The sequence below is a fragment of the Equus przewalskii genome, chromosome 3, assembly GCF_037783145.1.
Source record: "Equus przewalskii isolate Varuska chromosome 3, EquPr2, whole genome shotgun sequence".
Lineage (NCBI taxonomy): Eukaryota > Metazoa > Chordata > Mammalia > Perissodactyla > Equidae > Equus > Equus przewalskii.
The window spans coordinates 21,100,622-21,111,115 of NC_091833.1; the positions used below are offsets into that span (position 1 = coordinate 21,100,622).

The following is a 10,494-nucleotide window of genomic DNA, read 5'->3' on the forward strand; positions in this document are numbered from 1 at the left end:
ATATCAAACATTTAAAGAAAAACTAACACTAATCCTCCTCAAACTTTTACAAAAATTTGAAAAGGAAGGAACACTTCCTAGCACATTCTATGAGGCCAACATTGCCCTGATATCAAAGCCATACAAAGGCTCTACAAGAAAAGAAAACTACAGACCAATGTTCCTTATTAACATTGATGCAAATCCTCAACAAAATACTATCAAACTGAATTCAGCATATTGAAAGGATTATACACCATGACCAAGTGGGATTTATTCCTGGAGTCTAATCTAATGTGCAAATCAATTAATGTAATACATCACATTAACAGAATAAAGGAAAAAAATCCGTGATCATCTCAATTGACACAGAGAAAGCATTTGACAAAATTCAACATTCTTCAATGTTAAAAAATACTCAACAAACTAGGAATAGAAGGAAACTACCTCAACATAATAAAAGCCATATATGAAAAACCCACAGCAAACATCATACTCAATGGTGAAAGACTGAAAGATTTCCTCTAAGATCAGGAACAAGGCAAGGATGCCTGCTTTTGGTACTCTGACCAGAGCAATTAGACAAGAAAAATAAATGAAAGGCATCCAAATTGCAAAGGCAGAAATAAAAGTATCTCTGTTCACAGGAGAAATTATCTTATTTGTAGAAACCCAAAAAATATTACACACACACACATACACAGTGAAAAGTAATAAATGAATTCAGCAAAACAGCAGGATAAAAAAATCAACACTCAAAAATCAGTCTGTTTCCAGACCAACAATGACAAATCCAAACAAGGAAATTCTGAAAAAAATTCCACTTACAATAGCATCAAAAAGAATAAAACACTTAGAAATTAACCAAGGAGGTGAAAAACATACAATGAAAACCACAAAACATTGCTGAGAGTAAAGAATTCCCTGAAAACTGAAACATTGATGAAAGAAATTGAAGAAGACACAAAATAATGGAAAGATAACCCATGTTCTTAGATAGGAAGAATTAATATTGTCAAAATGTCCATACTATCCAAAGCCATCTGTAGCTTTTCAATGAAATCCCTGTCAAAATTCCAGTGTTTTTCACAGAAATAGAAAAAAAAATCCTAAAATTCATATGAAACTACAAAAGACCCTGAATAGTCAAAACAATCTTGAGAAAGAACAAAGCTGGAGGCATCACATATCCTAATTTCACACCATATTACAAAGGTATACTAATCAAAACAATATGGTACTGGCATAAAAACAGACATGTAGACCAACAGAAAAGAATCAAGAGACTAGAATAAACCTATGCATATATGATCAACTAATATTTGACAAGGAAATTAAGACTACTCAATGGGGAAAAGCTAATCTCTTCAATAAATCTTGTTGGGAAAACTGGATATTCACATCCAAAAGAATGAAATTGGACCCTTATCTTATACAACTCACAAAAGTTAACTCAAAATGGATTGAAGACATAAATGTAAGACCTGAAACCATAAAAACTCCCAGAAGAAAACATAGGGAAAAAGCTGCTTGACACTACTCTTAGCAATCAGTTTTTGGATATATCACCAAAAGCACAAGCAACAAAAGCAAAAATAAACATATGGGACTACATCAAACTAAAAAGCCTCTGCACAGCAAAAGTAATGATCAACAAGATGAAAAGGAAGCCTACAGAATGGAAGAAGATATTTGCAAACCATATATCTGACAAGGGGATAGTATCCAAAATATATAAGGAACTCATATAACTCAAGAGCAAAGAAATAAATTATCTGATTAAAAAATGGGCAAAGGACCTGAAAAGGTGCTTTTCCAAAGAAGATATACAAATCGCCAACAGGTACATGAAAAGATGCCCAACATCACTAATCATGAGAGAAATGCAAATCAAAATCACAATGAAATATTACCTCACATCTGTTAGAATGGCTATTATCAAAAAGATAAATAACAAGTGTTATCAAGGATGTGGAGAAAAGGAACCCTTGTACACTGCTGGTGGGAATGTAAACTGGTGTAGCCACTAAGGAAAACAGTAAGGAAGTTCCTAAAAAATTTAAAAATAGAGGGGCTAGCCCCATGGCCCAGTGGTTAAGTTTGGCACACTCCACATCAGCAGCCTGGGTTCAGTTCCCAGGTGCCGACCTACACCACTTGTTGGCAGCCATGTTATGATGATGACCCACATACAAAATAGAGGAAGACTGGCACAGTTGTCAGCTCAGGGCAAATCTTCCTTAGCAAAAAAAAAAAAAAAAAAAAAAAGAACTACCAGCAATTCCACTTCTGGGTATTTATCTAAAGGAAATGAAATCACTGTCTCAAAGAGATATCTGTACCCCCATGTTCACTGCAGCATTATTTACAATAGCCAAGACATAGAAATGACCTAAGTGTCCACTGTCAGATGAATGGAAAAAGAAAATGTGCTGTGTGTGTGTATGTATATGTTTATGTGTGTACGTGTAATGTAACATTATTCAGTCATAAAAAGAAGGAAATCCTGCCATGTGACAACATGGAAGAACCTTGAGGGCATTATGCTAAGTGAAAGAAGTCAGACAGAGAAAGACACCGTATGATCTCACTTATGTGGGGAATCTAAAAAAAACAAACTCATAGAAACAGAGAGCAGATTGGTTGTTGCCAGGGATGTGGAAAACGGGTAAAGGTGGTCAAAGGGTATAAACTTCCAGTTATAAAATGAATAAGTTCTGGGATCTAGCACAGCATGATGACTATAGTTAACAATCCTGTACTGTATACTTCAAAGTTGCTAAGAGAGTAAACCTTAAAAGTTCTCAGTACACACATACACACACACACACACACAAATGGTAACTATGTGAGATGATGGGTGTGTTAACTGCCTTATTGCAGTAATCATTTTGCAATATATACATATATCAAATCATTGTATTGTATATATTAAACATATACAATGTTATATGTCAATTATATCTGGAAAAAATAGAAATTAAAGAAGGCGTAAATAAATGGAAACACATACCATGTTCATGGATTGGAGGACAATGCTGTTAAGATGTCAAAACTATCCAAAGAGATCCACAGATTTGATGAAATCCCTATCAAAATCACGAAGAATTTTTTGCAGAAAAAAAAAATCCTAAAGTTCATATGAAATCTCAAGGGACATGGAATAGCCAAAAAAAATATTGAAAAAGTAGAATAAAGTTGGAGGACTCACAATTATGATTTCAAATTTTACTACAAAGCTATAGTAATCAAAACAGAGTGGTATAGGCCTTAAGATAGAATATAGACCAATGGTATATAATAGCCCAGAAAAAAATCCTCACATATATGGTTGCTATGGACTCAATTGTGTCCCCACTGAAATCTATATGTTGAAGCCCTAACCTTCCACATGACTATATTGGAAATAGGGCCTTTAAGGAGGTGATTAAAATTAAATGAAATCTGATAGAACTGACACCTTTATAAGAAGAGGAAGAGTTATCAGTGCTCTCTCTCTTTGCTATGTGAGGACACAGCCAGAATGCAGGAGTCTGCAAGCCAGGAAGAGAGCTCTCACCAGAACCTGACTATGTAGGCACGCTGATCTTGGATTTCCAGCCTCCAAAACTGTGAGAAAATAAATCTCTATTGTGTAAGCCACCTAGTCTATGGTATTTTACCACAATTTAAAAAAATGTTTTTTTAAAGGGTGGTTTCGAAAATTTTCAGCCTCTCCAGATTTAAAGGAAGCTAACATTAAGAAATAGTTCTGAGGAAAAGATTGCAAAATGGTGGGGTGAGCTGACCTGGGACTCTCTCCCCTCCAAACTACAACAAAGGATTGGAAAAACTGAATTTCAGCCAATAATCCTAATGCCAAGACCGTCAGAGAACTACAGAAACAAAACCACGGAGGATGGAGACGCTGCAGCCAGCCTCAGAGGAGCTGCAATGGGGCAGGAGAGAACTTTGCTCCCTCCTCTAGAGACTGGGATCGCTGCCACGGGTGAAGGAAGGAGCAGGGGAGGGGCCGTGTGACTGGGATGTCCAGGACTCCCACCGCCGGTGCAGTGGAAACTCACTGACAAGGGAAAGCTTCCATGCATGGGGACCCCATCAAGCCAGGGCCCCGGGAGACCACAGAATGGGAGCTGATCAGAATCCAGATCGGCAGGCGAGAAAAAGTGCCCCTCCTCCCTGTAAACCGTGCTGGGCGCCGCCATCTTGCCTGAAGGCGGAGAGCTCAGAACACGCGGCTCTCGACCCCCACCTAGTGGCGACAGGCTGTAACTGCAACCGAATACAACCATCATGCGCAAAAACCGCTCCTCTACCATCCAGCAATTTATAAAAGCTCCAGACCAGAAGGAAAACAATAAAAACACAGAATTAAGTCCTAAGGACTTGGAAATAGGTAAACTAAGTGAAAATGAGTTCAGAGTAGCTATCATCAAAAAACTCAATGAGGTAGAGGGAAAGATAGAGAAACAAGTCAACGAGTTCTGGAGTTACTTCACAAAAGAGATTGAAATTACAAAGAAGAATCAAACAGAAATACTAGAGATGAAAAATATGATGGATCAGATAAAACAGAATACAGATTACCTGAATGCCCATGTAGACACCATAGAGGAGAAAATTAGCATAATTGAAGATAGACAGGCTGAATGGCTCCAGACAGAGGAAGAAAGAGAACTAAGGATTAAAAAGAATGAGGAAAATATCAGAGAGATAGCAGATTCAATGAGGAGAATGAATTTAAGGATTATAGGAATTCCTGAGAACGTGGAAAAGGAAAATGGAGCAGAAAGTGTGCTTGAGGAAGTTATAGAAGAGAACTTCCCAAATCTAGGGATTGAGGGAGAAATGTGTGTGGAGGAAGCTTTCAGATCTCCTAGATTTGTCAATGTAAAAAGACCTACTGCAAGGCACATAGTAGTAAAAATGGCAAAAATGAACGACAAAGAAAGAATACTCAGGGCAGCAAGACAGAAGAAAATAATCTACAAAGGAACTCCTATCAGACTTTCAGTGGATTTCTCTACAGAAAGCTTATAAGCTAGGAGAGAATGGAGTGACATATTCAAAACTTTAAAGGATAAAAATCTTGAGCCAAGAATACTCTATACAGCAAAAATATCCTTCAGATCTGAGGGAGAAATTAAATCTTTTCCAGACAAACAAAAGTTTAGGGAATTTGTAACCAAAAGTCCTCTACTACAAGAAATCCTCAAGAAGGCTCTCATACCTGAAAAAAAGGGAGAATGGGGTCACAAACCACAGAGTAGGGAGACAGATAGATAGAACCAGAATAGGATAGCAAATATTCAACTATAGCATTAGGATAAAGGTAAGGAAACCACCAAAGTAAAGATGATCTTATCACTCTGACTACAAACTCATAACATGAGTTGGAATAAGAGATGAAAACAATAATTTAGGATGAGAAGAGCAAAGGGACTTAATCAGTCTAGGGCAAGTAAGTAAGAGACCACCAGAGAATAGACTATATTATACATGAGACTCTAAATACAAATTTCAGGGTAGCCACTAAACTAAAAAACAGAACAAAGCCACAAAGCATAAATAAGGAAAAATCTAAGAAACCCAGCATAAGAAATCGCAGAAGTCAATGGGTAGGCTAAAACACACAGGAAGAGAAACAAAGGTAATGCAGGAAAACCAGATAACGAGCGACAGAATGACAGCATTAAGCCCACATGTATCAATAATCACCCTCAATGTAAACAGATTGAACTCTCCAATAAAAAGACATAGGGTGGCAAAATGGATTAAAGAACAAGATCCAACAATTTGTTGCCTCCAGGAGACATCCCTCAGCCCCAAGGACAAACACAGGTTCAGAGTGCAGGGGTGGAAGACAATACTTCAAGCTAATAGCAAGCAAAAGAAAGCAAGTGTTGCAGTGCTTATATCAGACAAAATGGATTTCAAAATAAGGCAGGTAAAGAGAGACACAGAGAGACAATATATAATGATCAAAGGGACACTGCATCAAGAAGAAATAATGCTTATAAATATCTACGCACCCAACACAGGAGCAGCAAAGTTCATAAAGCAACTATTAACAGACCTAAAGGAAGATATTAAAAGCAACACAATAAGAGTAGGGGACCCCAACACCCCACTCACATCAATGGACAGGCGTTCTGACAAAAAATCAACAAGGAAATAGTGGAGCTAAATGAAAAACTAAAACAATTGGACTTACTAGACATATATAGATCACTTCATCCAAAAGCAGCAGAATACACATTCTTCTCAAGTGCACATGGAACATTCTCAAGGATAGACCATATGTTGGGAAACAAGGCAAGCCTCTAAAAATTTTTAAAAAATTGAAATAATAACAAGCATCTTCTCCAATCATAATGCTATAAGGCTAGAAATTAATTACAAGAAAAAAGCTGAGAAAGGCACAAGGATGTGGAGACTAAACAATACACTACTGAACAAGCAATGGATCATTGAAGAAATTAAAGAAGAAATAAAAAAAATACCCAGAGACAAATGAAAAGGATAACATGCCATACCAACTCATATAGGATACAGCAAAAGCTGTATTAAGAGGAAAATTCATTGTGATACAGACACATCTTAACAAACAAGAAAAATCCCAAATAAGCAATCTTAAACTACACCTAACTGAACTAGAGAAAGAGGAACAAACAAAGCCCAAAGTCAGCAGCAGGAGAGAAATAATAAAAATCAGAGCAGAAATACATGCTATTGAAATGAAAAAGGCGGTAGAAAGGATCAATGAAACAAAGAGCTGGTTCTTTGAGAAGATAAATAAAATTGACAAACCCCTAGCTAGACTTACAAAGAAAAAAAGGGAGAAAGCTCAAATAAACACAATCAGAAATGAAAGAGGAGAAATAACAACAGACTCTGCAGAAATACAATGGATTATAAGAGAATACTACGAAAAATTATATGCCAACACAATGGATAACCTAGAGGAAATGGATATATTCTTGGACTCCTACAATCTCCCAAAGCTCACTCAAGAAGAGGCAGACAATTTGAACAGACCAACCACAAGGAAAGAGATTGAAACAGCAATCAAAAACATCCCAAAGAATAAAACCCCAGGACCAGATGGCTTTCCTGGGGAATTCTACCAAACTTTCAGAGAGGATTTAATACCTATCCTTTTCAAGCTATTCCAAAAAATTAGGGAGGATGGAACACTTCCTAACACATTCTACGAGGCCAACATCACGCTGATACCAAAGCCTGACAAGGACACCATGAAAAAGAGAACTACAGGCCAATATCGCTGATGAACATCGATGCAAAAATTCTAAATAAAATTCTGGCAACCAGAATTCAGCAATTCATCAAAAGGATCATACATCATGATCAAGTGGGATTCATACCAGGGACACAGGGATGGTTCAACATCCACAAATCAATCAACATGATACACCACATCAACAAACTGAGGAATAAAAACCACATGATCATCTCAATAGATGCAGAGAAAGCATTGACAAGATTCAACAGTCATTTATGATAAAAACTCTGAACAAAATGGGCATAGAAGGGAACTACCTCAACATAATAAAGGCCATATATGGCAAACCCACAGCCAACATCATACTCAATGGGCAAAAACTGAGCGCCATCCCCCTGAAATCAGGAACGAGACAAGGATGTCCTCTATCACCACTCTTATTTAACATAGTACTGGAGGTCCTGGCCAGAGCAATCAGGCATGAAAAAGGAATAAGAGGAATCCACATAGGGAGGGAAGAAGCGAAACTCTCGCTGTTTGCAGACGACATGATCTTATATATAGAAAACCCCAAAGAATCCATTGGAAAATTCTTAGAAGTAATCAATAACTACAGCAAAGTTGCAGGGTATAGGATTAATTTACATAAATCAGCAGCATTTTTATATTCCAATAACACAATACCTTTCACAATCACTACAAAAAGAATAAAATACCTTGGGGTGAATTTAACTAAGGAAGTGAAAGACCTATACAATGAAAATTACAAGGCCCTTCTGAGAGAATTGGATGACAACATAAGGAGATGGAAAGACATTCCATGTACATGGATTGGAAGAACAAACATAGTTAAAATGTCTGTTCTACCTAAAGCAATCTACAGATTCAACGCTCTCCCAATCAGAATCCCAATGACATTCTTTACAGAATTAGAACAAAGAATCCTAAAATTCATATGGGGCAACAAAAGACCCCGAATTGCTAAAGCAATCCTGAGAAAAAAGAACAAAGCAGGAGGCATCACAATCCCTGACTTCAAAACATACTACAAAGATACAGTAATCAAAACAGCATGGTACTGGTACAAAAACAGGTACACAGATCAATGGAACAGAATTGAAAGTCCAGAAATAAAACCACACATCTATGGATAGCTTATCTTCGACAAAGGAGCCGACGGCATACAATGGAGAAAAGAAAGTATTTTCAACAAATGGTGCTGGGAAAACGGGAAAGCCATATGTAAAAGAATGAAAATTGACCATTCTTTCTCACCATTCACCAAAATAAACTCAAAATGGATCAAAGACCTAAAGTTGAGACCTGAAACCATAAGGCTTCTAGAAGAAAACGTAGGCAGTACACTCTTTGACATCAGTATTAAAAGGATCTTTTCTGACACCATGTCTTCTCAGAGAAGGGAAACAATAGAAAGAATAAACAAATGGGACTTCATCAGACTAAAGAGCTTCTTCAAGGCAAATAAAAACAGGATTGAAACAGAAAAACAACCCACTAACTGGGAAAAAATATTTGCAAGTCATATATCTGACAAAGGCTTAATATTCATAATATATAAAGGACTCTCACAACTCAACAACAAAAAATCAAACAACCTGATTAAAAAATGGGCTGGAGACATGAACAGACATTTCTCCAAAGAAGCTATATGGATGGCCAATAGGCACATGAAAAGATGCTCATCATCGCTGATCATCAGGGAAATGCAAATCAAAACTACACTAAGATATCACCTTATGCCCATTAGAATGACAAAAATATCTAAAACTAATAGTAGCAAATGTTGGAGAGGTTGTGGAGACAAAGGAACCCTCACACACTGCTGGTGGGAATGCAAACTGGTGCAGCCACTATGGAAAACAGTATGGAGATTCCTCAAAAAATTAAAAATAGAACTACTATACAACCCAGCTATCCCACTACTGGGTATCTACCCAAAGAGTTGAAGTCAGCAATTCCAAAAGTCTGATGCACCCCAATGTTCATTGCAGCATTATTTACAATAGCCAAGACATGGAAGCAACCCAAGTGCCCATCAACAGATGACTGGATAAAGAAGATGTGGTATATATATACAATGGAATACTACTCAGCCTTAAAAAAGAACAAAATCGTCCCATTTGCAACAACATGGATGGACCTTGAGGGAATTATGTTAAGTGAAATAAGCCAATTAGAGAAGAACAATCTCTGTATGACTCCACTCATATGAGGAATTTAAAAATGTAGACAAGAGAACAGATTAGTGGCTACCAGGGGAAAGGGGGGGTAGGGGGTGGGCACAAAGGGAGAAGTGGTGCACCTACAACACGACTGACAAACAATAATGTACTACTGAAATTTCACAAGATTGTAACCTATCGTTAACTCAATTAAAAAAAAAAGAAATAGTTCAAACTGTAGCACTTCCAGGAGAACCCTAGTCTAAAGGTGATACCAAGGGTATGTCTAAAAACTTTTGTTAGACTACAAAGATAAAAGGTGGTGCCTTCAGAGTACTATGCATAGTCACACAAAGGGCCTTTTAACAAGATTAAAGGTGTGCTTCACAGATCCTCTCAAACAATAGGGTCTCTAGGAAGATTGAGAGCTGTGTCCTGCAGACTTGTAGGAACCTAAAGTAAAGAAGGGCTTATCTAGAAGAGTTTTCTGGTTGTGACTTTTGTGTAACAGAGTGAACCTTAATGAGAGTCACAGGGGGCCCACAAATTTTTTTCATGAATTACATCAGCAATAACTCTGCCAACTTGAACTGAAAGAGACAGAATGAGAAGTACAGTAGAAAACAAAGAGGCCACTAGACAACCCCCCTCCCCCAATTCTACTGGCAGGAAAAGCAGGCTGATCTTCTTGACTGTAACATGTGCTACTTTTCTTGAAAAAGAAAAAGGATGACACAGAGTGAAACCAGGAGCCCAGACAGCAGAGCCAAAACCTATGGAGAATCATTCCTAGATCTTCAGACCTAATCAAGGAACTTCCAACACTGGCCCAAATGTATTTCAGAATTGCAATGGACTAGTGACTATTTTGTGCCTCCCATATCCCCACTTTTTGAACAAGAATGTCTATAATTGTTACCCTATGCCTGCCTCACCATTACATGTTGAGTATAGGTGGAGAGGAGTTTTACAGATTGAGAAGAACTGCAAGAGTTGTACTTAAGGAAGTACACCTGAGGAGCCTCATCTACGACAGGATGTGATTTAGATGATGAGGTCCTGAACTGTGAGCTGATGCTATAACTGGAT

General features: G+C 37.5%; 1 long non-coding RNA gene across 1 annotated transcript in view; it reads right to left on the minus strand.

Annotated features, from left to right (window-relative positions):
- Positions 1–10,494, minus strand: part of LOC139082467 (uncharacterized) — a 135,169-nt gene that overhangs the window by 44,578 nt on the left and 80,097 nt on the right. The window lies entirely within an intron of this gene.